This window comes from Pelodiscus sinensis, chromosome 2 (genome assembly GCF_049634645.1).
Source record: "Pelodiscus sinensis isolate JC-2024 chromosome 2, ASM4963464v1, whole genome shotgun sequence".
In the NCBI taxonomy this organism is placed as follows: Eukaryota; Metazoa; Chordata; order Testudines; family Trionychidae; genus Pelodiscus; species Pelodiscus sinensis.
Window position 1 is genome coordinate 183,890,601 of NC_134712.1, and position 19,565 is coordinate 183,910,165.

Consider the following 19,565-nt stretch of genomic DNA (forward strand, 5'->3'; position numbering starts at 1 on the left):
TCCTCCTCCTTCTACTGGCTTTGCTGGGTTCCTTTTTAATGTGGGGGAGGGGTTAGGGTGGCATCTACCAAATGAAGAGTGACCATGATATAAAGTATATCCAGTATATTCCTTGAATACTGGACACCTGGTAAAATTATTCGTATTCAAGCGAGTTCAGTGGCAATCAATCAGAGCTACACAGTACAGATGTTCAAATTAACAGCAAGATGACTAACCCCACCCCTGTTAAGAAAGAAATACTGCATAGCGGTTGGGCACCAGAGTGGGGCAGAGAACAAATGCAATGAATGGGGAAGGAGGTGGCGATGGGATGCTCCAAAGGCTGTGCAGATAAGCCATTTCCTGTCCTTAAGAATACTATATGATGTACCTGAAATCACCTGGGAGATGGGGATGTTTCATCCCCACTGCACATTATGGAAGCAGTGGGATTAGTCATCCATTCCTAGAGGTTTTTAAGTCCTGGCTTGACAAAGTGCTGGCTGGGATGATTTAGTTGGGGTTGGTCCTGCTTTGGGCAGGGGGTTGGACTCAATGACCTCCTAAGGTTTCGTCCAACCTTATTATTCTATGATTCATGCAGGTAGTTTGGCAGAGTGGTGGATTGAGGCTAGATCTTGGGTTTGGAGGCTGACCTCCTTCCTTTGTCCAAGCACCGTAACAATAGGAGCACCCCAGTCCCTGAGTCCTTTTGAAGAGTTCACTTTAAGATTTTCATGGGGAGAGGTGGCACACGCACATTCCCTACATCTCTCTCACCTGGGAATGGAAATGACTGACCAGTGCTCTCCAACCTGCATGCCTGGCTGGGCCCCTGGGAATGCGGAACTCTGTGTGCAGCCTGGGGCCAGTGGGAAGTCCCCCTGATTCCAGGTTGCACGAGGGTGCCAGCTTTGAAATGCAGCGGGGGGCTCTTGTGCATTTCAAAGCAGTAGCACAGCATGGAGCCTGTGGTCAGCGGGGGACTCAGCTGCGTTGCTGCTTTGAAATGCTACGCAGAGCTGGGGTCTGCTGGGGACTCCCCAACTGATCCCGGGCTCCAGCGCAGCATTGCCGCGGAACCCAGGATTAGCTAACTCTGGGCTCCACACACAGCGCCACACAGCTGAGCTGGGATTAGCTGTGCAGACCTCCTGCTTTCAAATACCCCTCTCTTCCACCCCTTTGCTGCTTCTATCTGATAGAGGCAACAAGGGAGGGAATCAACTAGTCGACTTGTCAACTGTCTGATAAGCATTTGCTTATCAGATAGTTGACTAGTCTTTAACATCCCTAGCTCCCACAGCGATGCTGTGGAGAATATGGCTACAGCCATTATTAAACATATGAGCAGAGGAGTAAGTAGGGCAGGGAGGTGAAACAGCATCAGTGAGACTGAGATTGGACATTATACCCTGATTTAGGGGCCTCATTTTTAACAAGGTGTTGAAAAATTGGAGATGGAACAGCAAAGAGCTCTGTGTTTTGAGGGCTGAAGAAAAATGCCTTCTTATGAGCTATTGAAAGGAGCCCAATCTGTTTCGCTTCTACAAAGGAAGGCAGTGAGATGACTTCATTAGGGTGTCTAAGTGCCTTCCTAGAAAGAAAATGTCAGGTATTAAAGGGCCATTTAATGTCACTGAAAAAGGCAGAACAAGACCAGTGGCTAGGAGGTGAAGACACACAAATTCGTATGAGAAATGAGGCACAAATATTTCATAGTGAGGATGATTCACCATTGGAACAAACTACCAAAGCAAGTGACAGATTCTTCATTTCTTGATGTCTTCTAACAAAGACTAGATGCCTTTTTGATATCTGCTTCAATCAAAACTTAGCTACTATGATAGACAGGAGGTCACTTTGACCCCCCATTAGCCACACCCCTGACCCGTTAGACACACCTCTGACCCCTGTTAACCACGCCCCTGGAGGTAACCCTCTCCAGGCAAGATGGGCACATGACCAAAAGTAAAAAGTGTTATGTGACCCCTGACCCAAGGACTTTTCCCACCATCCTCCTACCAATAGGGATTAGCTTGCCCCCCCATGCAACTATCCTACAATTGCATTAATCCAATGTGTGTGACATTAATGCGGGGGTGGAGAGGCTGTGGGGCGGGGAGTGTTCCCTCTAAGAGTTGAATCAGTGCAAAGGTGCACCCCTGGACATCCCATGAGCAGAATCAATTTTGTGTTGTGCACCAGTACTGAATTCGTGTGGCTTGTTTAGATGTGCCATTGTGGCACCCAAGTTATTAATAAATATCTACCTTTCTCCTCTGCTGCCATGTCTCCTCCCCTTGCTCCATCAACTCCCCTGGTACCTGCTGCTCCCCAACCCCTCACCCTCCTCTGCTGTCCTGACTCCTGCCCTTCTCACTGCCCTCAGCCTTCCTGAGACCTGCCCCTCCTCCACCAGCCCTTCTCTCCCCCCTGTGCCCACTCCTCCAGTAGCCCCACTCTGATCATGTGAGCTACCCCTCCTCATCCCTTCATCTAACACCTCCCTCGCCTCTCTCTTCTGGTGCTGGTCCCGCCCCTCCAGGTGTCTGCCCTTCTGCTTCACCCCCAGAATCCCTTGGCACCTGCACCTTCCCTTACCCCTGCACCCTCCTAGTGCCTCCCCTTTCCCTCACTGCCCCTGCCCCCTTTGCCCTTTTTTCCCTGATGCCCATCCCCTCACCACCCTCATGCCCCTGTGCCCTCGCACATTACTTGCTCCAACCCCACCTTCCTCATGCCCACCCCTTCTGTCAAGCCTTCTCCCAGCACCTCCCCCTGCAATCCCCAATGCCCTTACCCTCTCCTCTTCCAGCATCACCCTGTCCCCCCTCCCACTGACACCTCCCCTCCTGCCCTTCTCCTCATTGTCTCCACTTCCCCCCTAGCATTTGTGTCTCCTCTACCCTGTCCCTTTGGTGCCTTCCCCTTTCTTCCTCCTCCCCCCTCCCCCCACCACAAAAGCCCCTTCCTCTTATTTCCCCCCCCCCCTTACCTTCATCTTCTGCCTTACAGCTTGCAGGGCTGGAGTCAGAGCCAGCCCAAGCTGCAGGGCTGGGGAGGGGCACCCTCAGGGCACCGCGCGATGCTGCAGGGCCAGGCGCCGCGCAGTGCTACCGGGCCAGGCAGGGGCGCTCCCAGGTGCCTCAAGGGTGCCACGCCGTATGGCCGTGCTGGGCGGGGGCGCTCCCGGGCACCTCAGAGGTGCTGCACGGTGCTGCCGTGCTGGGTGGGGGCACTCCCGGGCGCCTTAAGGGCACCGCGCCATGCTGGGCAGCAGCATTCCCAGGCACCTCAGGGGCGCCACGCCGTGCTGCTGGGCTGCATGGTGCTGCCGGGCCAGGTTGGGCCCAGGGCGCAAAAATGGCTTGAGTTAGCTGGCCCGAGACATTAGGGTGTGCCTGGGCACACCCGGCACACCCCGTGCGCATGCCTATGCTGATCCCCTCTGCTGGTGGTCTGGGACATCTGCTGAGACCTCTCAGCTGTCCACTTCCCAGAGTCTTGATATTGACTGGCCAAGCAGAGGATGATTTGACAAGCAGAAGTTTTCCAAATTTCCACACTGTGACCCATGACTGTTCCTTTCTTTGCAGGCTTTGGAGATGGACTTGTCTGACCTCAGGCATGCTGAGCTGGGGAACCTATGGTCAGAGTCCCCAGATACAAATAGTTTCCAACACATCATGGAGATGAACATGGTCAAGATGGATAGGGGGCAGTTGTACCTTAGCGCTGGAGAGAACTGGAACAGAGATCCTGGAAATCCATTTTCTAGTCTGTCGTCCTAGCCTGCACCCAAGTGAGCTGCCTTGGTCAGGACGGTGCCATGTTGGGGCCTTCCTCCTTCAGGGACAGAAGAAGGAGCTAGAACTTTATATCAGGCCCCTGGATGGTTTTGGCAGTGAGAGCCTCAAATCCTCTACCCCTCACCCCTGGCATGAGATTCAGGACATGGTGCTCACAGAAGAGTCAGAGACTCCTTCCTAGAGAACCAGGTGGGCCTGAAGGGAATCAGCTCTTCTCTCCTAACAGCACTGAGATTAGCGGGGAGGAGGGAAATTGTCTTCACAGTCATTCCCTTCTTCTGACCAAGGGCTTTCAAGCCAGTGAGTGGGGGAAGGGGTCCGTCTCCATCCCAATGAGCTGTTCATGAATCTGGAGTTCAGAAAGGATGGGACCAGCCCAGACACTGAATATTGTCCCAGTCTAGAGAAACAAATCCTGACAATTCCCTTTCCAAACGCCATGATCAACGGATCAGATATTCCATCCTGAGCACAATGTCTCAGCCCCAGGGATAAGTTCATTTGCACAGCATATGCACCAGTCGTCTATTGAACCGGATCTGCCTCCTTTCCTCGTAGTGTGTCAACTTCTGCGTCAGATACAGAATGGCCCAGAACAGACCCAAGGCCGCAAGGAGGAGTTCCAAAGGGAGCCTGTCATGGGGTGTGTGTTCCCTCACACTCAGAAACCAAAGGGTTAATCCAGGCACTGCCAACAACTGCTGATTGGCAGGCTAACAGCAGCTGGGGGGGATCAAAGGTCTGGGAAGCAGAGTGGCAGGGCTGCTAAAGAGGAGTGAGCAGGCAGGTGACAGGAACTCCTGTCAGCAGAGTGCTAGAGAGCCATCCAGGTACAGCTCCCTTCCCCCTCCTCCAGCAAGGGGCTAAGAGGCCAATAGACCAAACCCCATGACGAGCCTGAGAACGGAGTGAATTTCCAGATTCATGGACATGAGGAGTGGACTGACAGCCCCACTGAGCTGTGTAAGCCGGAGGCACATCCTCCCCACATTTGTCCAGGGGATGCACCTTTGCACTGATTCAACACTTCCCAGAGCCAGACAGCTCCAACTTGGGTTGATGCTGAAGAAGGGTGCAGCAGGAGTCCTGGCTGCAGGAGAGATTCTGCCAGTAACAGCTGCCCCAGGCCTGAGAGCAGGGCCAGCCTTTGCCGGAGACTACAGACCCCTTTGCTCTAGCATCTGGAGGATCCTGGGTGGGGCTTGTGGCCATATGCCTAGTGGAGGGGACCCAGACCCCTTTTCCCTCTATTGAGGAGAGGGTAAAGACATGATAAGCCCTGAGCTCCCTTGAGCCATTCACAAGAACCAGAGGTGGCTGCAAACCTTTTGTTTTGTGGGGATGTTGGACTGTACATTGTGTTGCACTCTGTTTATCTGGAACTCGGTGAACCAGCTGGAGGGCCAAAGCCTCAGATCCCCATCACCAGCCTGGTTGATCCTGTGCTTCCTCTTATCCCCATTGGAACTGCTAGATGGGAGGCAGCCCCACGGGATCCTAGAGCTCCTCCACAAGACATGGGATGAGCCAGGCCCAGGAACAATCAATGTGGTACAATGGATGCTCTGTCAGAAAATTTGGAGCCCTTGCAGGCTTTGTTGCAGGAGAACCTGCCATAGTCCCAGAATCAAATGGGATGTGTATGTGATGTTGGAATGACAGGGTGAAATGCTGTTGTCTGTATTATGCTGATGGTCAGACTAGGTTATCACAATGGCCCTTCATGGGTTAAAGTCTCTGAATCGTAAGAAAATGATAGGTAAATTCCAAGGGCTCAAGAGGAATTGCAATAGCAAGGAAGCTGTGGAGACAATTTTCTGAGGGAGAATCATCTTCTGCAATGTGTTGTCCCAGACTGCCCTCCATCTTGGAAGCACAAGGAAATTATAAAAATTATGTGATATTTGTTTCCCCTGCCAGTTCTTGAAAAAGTTTTTATGTACCCACAACCCCTCCCATCCTACTCTCATAATTTAAACAAATGGTTCATATTTCTGAGAAAGCTATTCCTTACACTCCAATTTTTCTTTAGCATAACTTTCTGGCTTGCTAACTGGCCCTTTTAGTTTGTTCATTCCCTAAAAAATAGTGTCTCTTTTCTCCTTTTGGCTTCTGAGCTTTCCTTGTAAATCAGGATTCAGCTCAGCATCCCCTTTCCTAAATGTTAACACAAAGTAATTGCTATGCAAACAGGTATCATTGTCAGAATATGGTCAATACTATTTAATATGTATGAATTAAATAGAACCAAATCAAAATAACACAACAGGCCAAATAAAGCTCTGATAGGTAACCTAGTGGATGAGGGACATGGAAACAGAATATTCAAATAAGGGATGGATATATGTCTGCAAACAGATCAGTATAAGAATACTTCCATGAACACAAAGAACAACATGACCCTGTGATTGTATTTGTAAGATGTCTTTCCACTTGAAAGGATGCATTAAATAAATAAGTCAAATGCATCTCTAGTTAAAATATACATTTAACTCAAGTTTGATCAAAAGAGGGACACAAGTGTACTCTCATAAAATATATAAATGATGAAGTGCTTAAATGGTTACTGCATACATCCAGCACGTAACTTTGCAAACACCTACATTCAAAAGCAACCTGGAAAGTTTTTGCTACCTGCTAATAAATACACTAGTCCTGCAAAAACATGTGACACCTGAAGTGGTTCAAGAGGTTGAATTCTGCACCCTGATTTAATTGTCCCATCAGTTCATGTGATATGATTCACACAGATTTTATTGATTTATGTATTGATTATAATGAATTAACAGGGTAAGAATGAATAAGGATAAGTGTGGATGTGGTATGATTGTGGAATGGGTAGAAGAGGCTGAAGGTAAAGTGGCAAAACATCAGGAAACCCGATTGCATAAAGAGACTATGGGGGCAAACAACATGAGAAAAGCACGACTAAGGAGAGTGACTCTGTGATACCCAGAGAAAAGTCTTATGCAGCAGTTTCTCAGTGAATCATTGACAGAGCTACTGATTAGAAGTGTATAAGGGTCTTCTGAGCCAGGGCATCAGTAGAAATGAATCAACAGACGCTGAGGCAGCGTGTGCACGGCCAGATCTCCAGCCTCTTCCCTCTACTAACTTAACATCTTTGTCTGTTGATATATGTAGAGAATAAAACAAATATAAGGATACTACCAGGGGTGGACTGGCCCGGCAGGATACCAGGAATTTCCCGGTGGGCCGTCCTCCGAAGGGCCGGCTGGCGGCTGCTGGAGGAGGAGTGGGATTGTGACGGGATACCTTAGCCCCGCACTTTAAATTCTCCGGCGCCGGCCATGTACCTCCCGGCCCAGAGTTGCACTGCACAACCCAGCTCCAGGCCCGACAAGTGGTCTGGAGCCCCCGAAGCAGCTGGAGCCAGGGCTGCGGGGACTTCTGGGGCCCGATCACAGACTCCAGCGCCGCAAACTGGAAGGCAGAAGGTAGGGGAGGGGAAGGGGGAAAGATAGGAGGAAGGGGTGGGAGAGGAAGGGGCTTGTGCTGAGGGGAGGGGGCAGGTCAGGAGAAGAAAGGGGAAGGCACCAAGGGACAGGGTGCAGGAGAGACAAATGCCAGGGGTCCAAGTGGAGACAATGAGGAAAAGGGCAGGAGGGGAGGTGTCAGTGAGAGGGGGGACAGGGTTATGCTGGGAGAGGAGAGGGTAAGGACATTGGGATCGGGGGGGGGGGTGCTGGGAGAAGGCTTGAAATAAGGAGTGGGCATGAGGAAGACAGGGTTGGAACAAGTCGTGTGAGGGCACAGGGGCATGAGGGAAACCGGGGCAGAGGGTGGTGAGGGGGTGGGCATCAGGGAAAAAGAGGGCAAAAGGGGCAGGAGCAGTGAGGGAAGGGGGGGCACCAGGAGGATGCAGGGGCAAGGGAAGGTGCAGGTGCCAGAGGATTCTGGGGGTGAAGCAGAAGGGAAGACACCTGCAGGGGAGGTACCAGCACCAGAGGAGGGAGGCAGGGCAGGTGTGTAGAGGGAGGTGTTAGGAGAGGGGATGAGGAGGGTTAGCTCACATGATCAGAGTGGGGCTACTGGAGGAGTGGGCACAGGGGGGAGAGAAGGGCTGGAAGAGGGGGGCAGGTTGCAGGAGGGCTGAGGGCAGTGAGAAGGGCAGGAGTCAGGACAGCAGAGGGTGAGGTGGTTGGGGGGCAGCAGGTTCCAGGGGAGTTGATGGAGTAAGGGGAGAAGACATGGTAGCAGAGGGAAAAGGTAGATGTTTATGAGATATTTTGCCACAGTGGCACATCCAAAAAAGCCACATGAACTCAGTACTGGTGCACAACACAAAATTCATTCTGCTCATGGGAGGAAACTCTTAGAGGGAACACTTCCCTCAGCCTCTCCGCCCCCGAGTTAATGTCACACCCATTGGGTTCATGCAGTTGAAGGATAGTTGCGGGGGGGGGGGGGGGTTGATGGGAGCCAAACTAATCCCTATTGGTAGGAGGATGTTGGGAAAAGTCCTTAGAGAGGGATCACATGACACTTTTCACTTCTGGTCATGTGTCCATCTTGCCCCAAGAGTGTTACCTCCAGAGGCCTGGCTAATGGGAGTCACAGGGTGTGACTAATGGGGGTCAGGGGCATGGTTAATGGGTCAGGGGTGTGGCTAATGGGGGTCAAAGAGAAAACTTTAAAAAAATTCTTTGTGAAAAAGTGGGCCGTTCTCAACCCATTTCCTGGGCCTATTTTGGTTGCCAGTCCGCCTCTGGATACTACTTTCATTGTGCCCTCAATCCTTCAACTCTCCTCTATAAGTTCCCAGGAGTGGTCTGATCACCCACACCCAGAGGAACAAATTTGTAACACATGCAGGGAGCACACGAAAACCTGAATTGGAGTCTTAAGGACAAATACAGAAGGAAATTATTTTAAAATATTTAAATTTACAGCTGTAAATTATGTATTTGTAGGTGTACCTAGATATTCTGTGATTCAGTCTCTTAGCTCCATTAGACTGCTTTGAAAATCCCAGAGTTTCACTGTATTGTTTGGATGTTTTAAGCCCTTAAAATGTAAAACAGAAATGGAGTCCTGAATGCAAATCATGTCTGACAACAGTTGAGAAATACAGTTTCTGGCATCAACTTACGCACTTGTGGGTTGGGTTTGTTGGGAATAGGAGTTTACTCAGTGAAAGACTATCCCATAATAACTTGTCTGACATTGGACAGATACCAAAGGAATTTATCATAGTCACCTCATCTGTTAACCCAGCTGACAGTTTATTGAACTACATAGTAAAAAGGTTTCTATGCTACTTTAATGGGAGTGGGAAAACAGATAAGGGGCATGTATATCTCAAGAGAAGTGACGGCTATTGACAGGATTATCCAGGACTTCACTGGAGCAATGTAGATTTGCACCAGCTGAGGATCAGATTCTAAGAATAAAGAGGAAAATTCCACCCTATCACTCTAATTTTTTATATATGGGGCAAATTTAGTCCATAGTAATTTATGTAATGTCTGACTTGGATACGTGCATTAATTCTTGGGCCAGACAGGATCACTTTCCAGCAGTGGTTGCACCAGTGCCAAATACAGAGGTAAAATAAGCTCTCTAGTCCTACTTCAGATTCCCCTGTTTATGCATTCCTAGATGATCACATCTGCTCTTTTGGCCACCAAGTTACAGTGGGAGCTCATATTCAGCTTATTATCCATCATCAACCCCAAATCTTTTTCAGAGTCAATGCTTTCTGTCAGTCCCCGTAATACTCGAGGTTCGAAGGGATGCCGGAAAGGATGAGACCACAACTGGGGGTTTTAAAAAGCACAAACTGATTTTATTTTGATGACGCTAGACAATCATCAGAACAAAAACTAAACAGATTGCCAGACAACACAAAACAATTCCCTGAGGCTTTTCTAAATCACAATAATTCCCAATAACTGCCCAGGGGTTAGGAACAGTTGAATTAACACTGGTATTGTCCATAGGGCTGATTATTTACACAACTTTATACAAGGAAACAGTAAAAAACCTAAACCACAACTATTTATAAACTAACTTAGTAACTTTTTAGCCACTGTCACTTGACAAGCAATAAGGACAACTAAGAAATCAATTAGGATAGGGATGATGGTGGGGGGGGTGTTATACCAGTTCTGGAGACAGCAGGAACACAAGTACCGGTCACATGCTCATAAACTGTCTCCACTCGGGTCGACCAACTCGGAGTACACTCAGTAAGACTCGAGAGCGGGGGGTGCAAGGCGTCTGGGTGATCAGGCCAGGCGTTCACTTGATGCGAATCCCCAGTGAGAGAGGGGCTGCCTGCCTGTTTTATTGCCTGTGAACTTATCACCCCATAGGTTGGTTTTTGCTGCAGTGGGTGGAGTAGCAGGCCTGAGCACAAGTGAGCCCATTGGCTGATCTTTCACTGCAATGGGTGGAGCGAGCAGGGGAAGATTATTAATTTACATGCCCTTATATGGAAAACACTCCACCTCACAGACAGAGCCCCCTATACCAGCCTTAGAGGTATTACAGGCTATGGCTCCCTGCGACGGGCAGCCATTTCTGATGTTCTGTCTCGGACACTTCCCAGGATAGAATCCTCCATCCTGCAACAATTGCTTACATTCTTTGTTCCTAGATGTAAGCAAAGCTGGGCCAACAGCCAACGTGGACCTTGGGACAAGGTGTGGGGAGCTTAGCTTTGCAGTTCTGGAAGGGGCAGGGCCTCAGGCAGGGGCTAAGGTCAGCAAGTTCTCAGTGCCTTCTGAACCTCGGTGCACACACATACTCCACTAGCCCTCAGACCTGCTCCAGCAGCAATTCAAAGGGGTGTACCAGAAGTAGGGGCAGCTGGGAACCCCAGGATCATTTGAATTGCCAGACCCTGGGGCAAGAGCCCCTTTCACCTCTCCATCTGTGGGCTTGCATATACATTTAGTTGTATTAAAACACATAGGCTACATCTACACTGGCATGATCTTGCACCAGAACTCTTTTGCGGAAGAATTCTAGTGCAAAAACTCTTCCAGAAGAGAGTGTCTACATTGGCATGTGTTTTTGCGCAAGAGCATCCATGCCAGTGTAGATGCTCTCTTGCACAAGAAAGCTCCGATGGCCATTTTCACTATAGGGATTTCTTGAGCAAGAAATTCATGTTGCCTGTCTACACTGGCCTCTTGCGCAAGAACAGTTGCGCAAGAGGGCTTATTCCTGAGCGAGAGCGTCAGAGTTCTTGTGCAAGAAACACTGATTTCGTACATGAGTGTACTTGCAGAAGAACTCGCAGCCAGTGTAAACAGGCAGCAAGTTTTGGCGCAAAAGTGCCCGCTTTTGCGCAAGATCGCACCAATGTAGACACAGCTATATTGTTTGCTTGCACCCAGTTTACCAACTTTTGAGATGTGATTTAAAAAAAAAATGCAAAATATTTTTTTAAAGTTAGCTATTGAAGCTGGGTGAACAATTTACAAACACCGTCAGTGAATAATGATGTATGTGGTGAATTTTGTTGTACTTCTCTGAGTACAAGATTAGATAAATAATGTTTTGTTGTTTACCCAATTCAGTCTGAACTATTAGTTTGTGGTTAGATGCAGGTCATCCACCAAACTGCTGTTCTTTTTTATAATTATTTTATACTATTCTTATTTTGGTAAAGTGGTAATCAGAAAGATTCTATTTCTCAGATTATTAGTCACAGAGCATCAAATAATAAGAGGAAAATCAACATTAGCAAGGCTAATTTAACAGTAAACAAATGCTTCTTTAATTAGGCCTTAAATTAGGTCTGGTAGTCAACTTACCTCCCAACCCAGAAGCCTGTTTTGGCAGTTTCTGCCTGCGAACTCAGGAATATATTGAGAGGATGATGGAGCAATTTGCAAATAGGGAAGGTGAAGCATTAAAAAAAAAAGTATAACCATTGCTAATGTTTACAAGAAAAAACCCACAAGCTTTAATAAGTGATCCTCATGTATAACAACAGAAAGAATCAGGATGTTTGGAGCTAATGTTGTTTGAATGTCTTATCAGAAGGTGAAATATAGTTAAAGAAATTATCTATAGGTCAAATCCTCCAGGAAGAAGAATGTGCTAAATAAATTTAAAGAGACAGAACCAGACATGAGTGAGCCAGGAAGAGGAAGGGGTATGCAGAGAGCCTGTGCAGGCCTTTTGCCATGGAGTTATATTTTTTAGCTTTTCTCCTCACACAATCACAGAACGGGAGGCTGTGGGTGTGCTGGATGGATATAGGAAGTAAATCAGTTTTGCAGAAAGAAAAGCTCCAGCAGGTATAGGCAGAGAACGACAGGACAACGGGCTATAGCAACACTAGTCCAGCTGCTTAGGATCTTCCCCACTTGCCTCTGAGTTTTGGGGTGGGAGGAGAGTGGAGGATTCTGTCCTCCAAACCCTCACACTGAGGTATTTCTTGGGTATGCTTGGCCAGCACAGGGAGATTAGGATTTCTCGCTACCTCAGCAGTAAGCTTCAACTGGATGAGAGTGACACTGAAACACAAACTATGCCAGAAAAAGCCTGGAATTCATTATCATGAACTAATAATTCTGAATCAAAGCAAACACAATAAATCCCTCTGTGTTAATTCATAAAGAGCAAAACAAAACAGAAATTTTAATGAAATACTTGAAGCTCAGCTATTTCATGGCATCTGCCTGTAGTATTTCAATACATATTTATGAATCACCACAAACACCACAACAAAGACTACCATGCTTTTTTCCATTTAAAACTAATCTTTCAAAAAGTCCCTCTTTTAGATTCAAGAACTGTGGCTGGTTAGTGAAAGCAGGAATCCTGTACTAGAGAGAGATAAATCAGACTCTGACAAGCCTCAAGTGTTCAACTTGAAAATTAAGTATTTTTGCTGTTAAAGTGAAGTATGTGTGTACACACATTTCAAAAACCAAGTAAGATTTAGTTTGTAGGAAAGTACAGCCCAGGAGAATGAAGTCACTGTTTTCCATAGAATAGGTTTGGCACAGTCAACAGCCCTGCAGACTTCCTTATGTAGCCTGACTAACACGCTTTTGCTCCTGACATGCAGGGAGTGTAGCGAGGATAGTTTGGAATCCGTGCTTCTTCAACTCATGACCTCTCTGAATTGGTTTTGTGATATGGACATCTATCCAGGAAGAACTGGTCTGAGATCAGCCTGTTTCTCATAGCACCTCCAGTAGCCATTCGCAGGTAATGTACTACCAATGTACTACCAATCAGATGGTTCTGATTTTTAACAGGGTTACCAGATGGTTGAAACAAAAATACCAACCCCATCCCCACCCCCCCAAAAAAACCAAAAACAAACCCAACACTGGGAAAAAATTCTGTTGAAGGAGAAAAAAAAGGACTCCAAGACTTATTAAGAAAAAATAAAAATAAAACAGCATGTCCCCTTTAAGAGCTAGGAACAGGGGAATGCTTCCCCTTGATCAGCAGCCATTTTGTGCCAGCAGCCTTGTGGAACCAGGTAAGCATGGGGGCTGGGGTGGGGGGCTTAGGGTTTGGGGAACCAGGGGGATGCCGGGTGCTGAGTGTTTGTAGGTTTGCCAGGTGCCCGGCATTTTCGCCTCCTGGCCGGGGAGGAGGTGTCTGGTATTCTCTGAATTTTTTTTTTACCGGACAGGAGGTGAAAATATGGGACTGCCCGGGTGAATACCGGACACCTGGCAACCCTACTTTTTAAAGCTATTACCAGTCTTAGCCAGATTTATGCCAGTTATCTAGGCAGTGATTCTCAAGCTTCTCTGTATCAGGACTCTCCTCGTCCCATCAAACCAGGATTTAGTTGGGACCGTCCTCCCAAATACCAGTATGGGAAAAGCAGTCTGGTTGGTTGCAACCCCCTGGCATCTATTCATGAATCTGCCTCATATTGAGAACCCATGACCTAGATGTGAAATGCTCAGTCCTATCTACTCTGATGATTAGTCCAACTGAAGGTCTTTCTCATACTCGCCTTTTCATGGTATGCAACAATGTAGAATTCACATTACATATGACTGAATGGGGGCTTGTTTTTTACTCCCTATCATCAATACAGTCCTTTTACTACAGCTGGGTGCAGTGGGGGTGAAAAGGTCACAAATGCTGGCTTGGCACTAGTCAAGAGCTTCCCTCACCGTAGGAGAATTCTCAGCTCCTAAGAACCAGTTGCTTCCCAGCTCATTTGTGGCGCCAGAGCTATAAACACCAGCTTCCCCCCTAGCCAGCAAGTGCTTGACATCCTACCTGCCCAAGCACCCAACGCCACTCCCTCTTCTCCCAAGCTAGTACCACCTCTTCCTGCCCCCCCCTTCTCCACCCACCCATTCCCAAGCTCCTGCCCTGCCTTTTCCTGTTCTTGCTCCACTCCAGGCCCTGCCCCCACTCCACCTCTTCCCCAAACTACAATCCTTATCCCGCCTCACTTCTTCCTCCTCCTCCTCCCTTCCGGAGCCTCCAAAATATCCTGAGACAGCTGATTGTAGCTGGTGGTAAGGGCTGGGAGGGAAGTGAAGGAGTTGATGAACAGGGCCGCTGGGGGGTGAGAGGTGATGGTGGGAGAGGGAGGAACTTGGCTGCTGAGCACCTGCTAATTTTTCTCCATGGGCACTTCAGCACTAGAGCCCCCATGAAGTCAACAACTATGACCAGAGCAGCTCCAAAAGCTTGGTCTACACTAATGAGGTAAGTCAAGCTAAGTTATGTTATATAATTTATATAACTTAAGTTATTTAAGTTAACATATTATATTGACTTATAGTGGTGTCTACACCATGCCATGTCAATGGGAGATGCTCTCCTATCAACATAGCTTCCACTTCTCAGGTAGTGGAGTACTGAAGTCAACGGGAGAAAACCTTCTCCCATCAATTTATGTCTTGCTAAATCCATGCCTGCTTTGATTGCAGCAACGCCAATTTAGTCCACAGTGAAGAAAAGCCCAAAGGAGCCAAATGCACATCAAGTACTCTGTTGCTTGACTAAACATTCTTACCATCTAATCTTGACCAGAGGCAGCAACCATAGGAGCATTAGTGTAGATTAGAATACTAGTGGCCACTAGTGCCTTATTCCTCGATCAGGGTTTAAATTGCTATGATTACTAGTGGTTTATTGACGATAAGGCTCTCATTGGCAGAATAGCCACAATGGAAAAGGGCTAGATGGTGTTAGGGATGAGTATCGTCCCCTAAATCACAAAACCTGCTTCCTAGCTTCCGCCTGAGGTCCCACCAGTAACTGACCAGATGATCCACTATTAGTTATCTTAGACTGTAATTTTTGTCAAATCCAAGTATGGCTATAGCCAGACATCTAACAAACATGTTTCATCCATGAGATTGAAACTTCACCTCCATCCCAGAGAGTTTACAATTGCCTATAATCATCAGTCCATCTGGATTTGTATGCATGTCCAGTGCGTATTTCTGTAATCCCACGATCATGCTCTATAAAGTGACTGGAATGCATATTTTATATATATAACCTTGCTGGAGTGCCCCCCATGCTCATTTCCTTAATCTTATCACTTTCCATTGGTTACTTGGACTAGGATATGATAGAAAAAAAATAATCCAAAGTTCTTTCACTACATTTTTGTCTATAAAGTTTTCATGAATATTCTCATTCATCTGTGAACATTAACTCCATCTCCTCTACTTGCACCTTTATCTTTGTTGAAGGATAGCTTTGGAGTATATATCCAGGATAGGCTGTTATTGCAAGGTAGCCTATGACATAAGGTCACAAACCATAAGAGGCTAGCTTCTACCACTTTTGGACATGCAAGTTTAGTCTGTGTTCTTTTTACTCACTCAGACTCTCTTGCCACTAGCCAGTCAAAGCAATATATTGAATTATTTTTCCCCAGCATAAAATATGTTATTTTAGTGCATGTGAAAAATGTCAGAAGCTAAAGTCCTATTTACTTACAGCACATACAAAAGCAGTTCAACCTTCTCCACACTGATTTACCTGACATGCAGAGATTGCCTCTAGAGATGAGGAAGTGCATCACAGCAGGATCTTTGATTATATGCTTGTGCAGGGCCAAGTATACTGGGGCTCTGATACTGGGAGAGAAAATGACAATGTAGATGGGAGACACATGCAAGTCAACCATGGAGATTCAAATTTCAGATAGTCTTAGATTCTACATGGTTACCATGCCTACCAGGTGAATCAGGGACAACATAATCACCCAGATGCGAATATTGATGTTAACCTTTTTTCAGCTGTACAAATTTATACACTGGTAGTAAACCAGCTGCTATTCTATAGAAGAACACAGCCTAGGCTAAGTTCGGGCTGAAGCAACTCAATACAGAAAAGTAACGATTGGTTTTATTGCTACAACCACCAAGTTTGAGGGTGCTGAGAAAAACAACAGTGCAAAGCAGATGAGAGTCATTATCAAAGCTGCAAAACAGATGGCAGGCCCAGTTTTAAAATGTGGGCATCCTTTTATCTCTTTTGGACTAGGGACGTGAAGGACTAGTCGACTATCTGATAAGCAAATGCTTATTGGATAGTTGACAAGCTTGTCAACTAGTCGCTTCCCCCCCTTTGCTGCCTCTATCAGAAAGAGGCACCAAGGCGGGAGGGGGGGAGGAAGGAGGAGGTACTTCAATGTGGCAGCACCATGTGGAGCCTGGGGCCAGACCCCAGGCTCCATGAAGCACTGCCGCTTTGAAACGCAGCTGTGGGAGCCCAGTATCAGGCTCCTTCTGGCATTTCAAAGCAGCAATGCTGCATGGAGCCTGGAGTCAGCTAGGGATTCCCCCACTGACCCCGGGGTCCGTGTGGCACTCCCACTTTGAAAGGCCACGGGGAACCCAGCATCAGGCTCCTCCCAGTATTTCAAAGTGGCAGCACCGTGTGGAGCCTGGGATCAGTAGGGAGTCCCCAGCTGACCCGAGGCTCCACGTGGCACTTTCAACTTTAAAGTGTAGCAACAGCCCTAGGGCTGTTTCTACATGTCAAAGGCAGAGGCGCCCTATCAATTAGGGTGATATGCATCTACTATTCTATTAGTCAATTACCCGCAATTTAACATCCCTATTTTGGACAGGAAATCCAAATGCAACTACATTAAATATACCTAAGTATCAACAAGAACATCCAAATATACTGAAGTACCTCTTATATGAAAATTAAGTGTGTTCAAAGACAAGACAAATTCAAAGATGGCTCCATTTATGTCTACAGTACATAGCAGCCTACTCTGAATAGTCCGTTATAATACTTCCAATTGTCTTAAGTGCTTTTAAAATCAAATGTAATAGTAGTATATGTTACTTCATCTTTCTTTGTAAAAGAATGGGGCTTCAACTAAGAAATAATTTGCTCAATAAGGAAATTAAGATGTGGCATTGGGAAATAGACTGTTAAGGACTGAGCTATGATCTGAGGACTTACATATTTGGTGTCTGTACTTTGTTTGCCCCTGCCTTATAAATATCTTCATGTAAAAGCTTACATAGCAGACAGTGGCAGAATTATTTGTCCAAATTAGATCGGACTTGCATTCTAGTTCCTTCCACGCTTAAAAAAAACTCGGTCGGTCTTCTCCAGCTGAACCTATGAATTGTTTATGCTTAACAGGCATTGCAGACATTTGTAAACTGTTACATTGTCACTTAACACCTATTCTTAGGAGATATGCTGCCAGCTTTTCACTGTATGATGTCAGATTGTTAAAGCCACCCGAATACAAAGTGATCTTCAAGAAGCCATCTATTACCCAGAAAGCCTTAGGGGCATCATGCTACAAGGAGAAGGAAGAGATCAGACAATTTTTTAAAGCTGTTGATCTGGTTTGTTTTGGCAAAAGAAGGTAAGAAAGCCCAAGAACGACTCCCTTTAAAAAAGAACCTTCACTTGGACTTGATATATTTTATTCCCAGAAGAGAATGTGGGGTTTTACAGAGTTGTGGTAGTAGGGTGTGTGTGCTGAAGGTAGGAAGTTGGCACAACAGTTACCTGATTCATCTATAATAGTAGCAACACCCCTAAACAGGGCAATGGGAAAACTTTGCATTACTGGGAGAGAATGAAGATTGGTGCTTTACTGGGGGTTATGTATGCGAGCTTTGCCCTGGAAGAAATATGAAAAACTTTAAATTAACTTTACAATATTGCTAGTAGTTAAAAGACAGAGATCCTCCTGCTGGCCTCTGTGCACACTCACAAGCACAAACTATAGAATTTCTCAGGCAAATTATTTGCACATGTATACTATTAGATTTACTGACAAACCTGTACACAGAAAAAGGACCTTAAGGTAAAGACATTTTTTCACAAGTAATAGTGTGGAAAACGACCCGTGTAAAAATAGCACACACAAGCACCTGATGTGTAAAAATAGAGCCAGGTTGGAGTTACTTTGAAGTGCAGTGGAGGATTTGAAATCATTCTGTAGTGATCACAGGAGATGAAAATGCCAAAGTCTAAAAAGACCAGCATGGCTAAAACTGAGGAATTTAATATGACCTATAACAAACAGGTGATTAGCGCAATTTGAAACTTATATGTCCAAAACCAGGCTGTTCCTGTGCAGCAATAGCTAAAATAGAAGGAATCAGTGTCTTGGTTTGAATAATGAATTTACAACATCAACACTCTCAAAGCATTTTTCCCTTCCATAACTATTGTTGGTTGTGGATCTCATCAAGGAGGTAGTTTAAGACATATTTTATTCAGGATAGCAGTTATACTATGCAGTTATGAACAAGTTTTAATAAACTACTACATTGAAATAACTGTTTATATTAAGAATGCACAACACAAAACAATTTATTCTATTTCCAGTCATTTGTGTATATAAAACATTTGAAGTATGAAATCTTATTTGAACAACACTCATGCAGCTCAGAATGCTTTTACAATTAATTTTCACAACATTCCTCTGACGCAGGTATTATTCCCAATTTTAGAAATGGGAACAGAGATGTTAAAGCAGGAATTTCAAACATGCTCACTATTGGATCAATTATGCTCCCACTGAAATCAACAGGAATTTTAGAATTGACTTAAATAGGAGCAGACTTAAGCCAACCAAAATTGAGAGTTAAAGGCTAAGTCGGACTACAAAGAAAAGTTGGAAAAAGATGCGATCTGCAATTTGTGTATCTTTTTCTGACTTTTCTTTCAAAAGAGGCTTTTCCGAAATTTGACGTGTCTACACAGCGCCAAATTTTGGAAAAAACTGCTCTTTCGAACCATCCCTTCTTCCTCATAAAATAAAGTTTACAGGGATGGCGAAAGAACGTGTCCGCTTTTTCGGAAATTTCTGAAAAAGTGGACGTGTTCTTTGGGCGTGGCATTGCTTTTCTGAGATACCTTTGATATCCCGGTAAAGTGCTGCAGTCTAAACGTAGCCTAATGACTTGTTCAGGGTCTGGACAGCGAGAAAAAGTGAACAGGAATATAATTTAGGGTCGAGTCATCTGACTTCTAGACTATACAGCTTCTCATTTGCTTTATATAGAATTGAAGGCAGATGCTCATCCGATACATTTCTAGTTTGAATAATGTATCTTTGTTCTCAGAGTTTGAATATTCCCTCAACTAATGGCAAACCGTATGAGAAATTAAATAGATGGTCAGAAGACATGCCAAGTAAGTTAATTTTTCAATTTCTTCCAGCAGAAAACAAATGCTATAATATGATGTAGAGAATTTTTTTTATTTTCCATTAAAGACAAGCTGCAATATCTACGGACTTGGTTCACGATTGCCAACTAGAAATAAAATCCAAGATAGATAAATAATTCCTATCTG

The 19,565-nt window shown here is 45.9% G+C and overlaps 1 long non-coding RNA gene across 1 annotated transcript in view; it reads left to right on the plus strand.

Annotated features, from left to right (window-relative positions):
* LOC112547622 (uncharacterized) overlaps window positions 1–19,565 on the plus strand; it is an 87,058-nt gene that overhangs the window by 8,152 nt on the left and 59,341 nt on the right. Inside the window, exons 2-6 of the long non-coding RNA XR_012901935.1 lie at window positions 3,582–7,252; window positions 12,847–12,989; window positions 14,400–14,468; window positions 17,440–17,619; window positions 19,334–19,403. This is a non-coding gene — a long non-coding RNA (uncharacterized LOC112547622). The remainder of the gene's footprint in view (window positions 1–3,581; window positions 7,253–12,846; window positions 12,990–14,399; window positions 14,469–17,439; window positions 17,620–19,333; window positions 19,404–19,565) is intronic.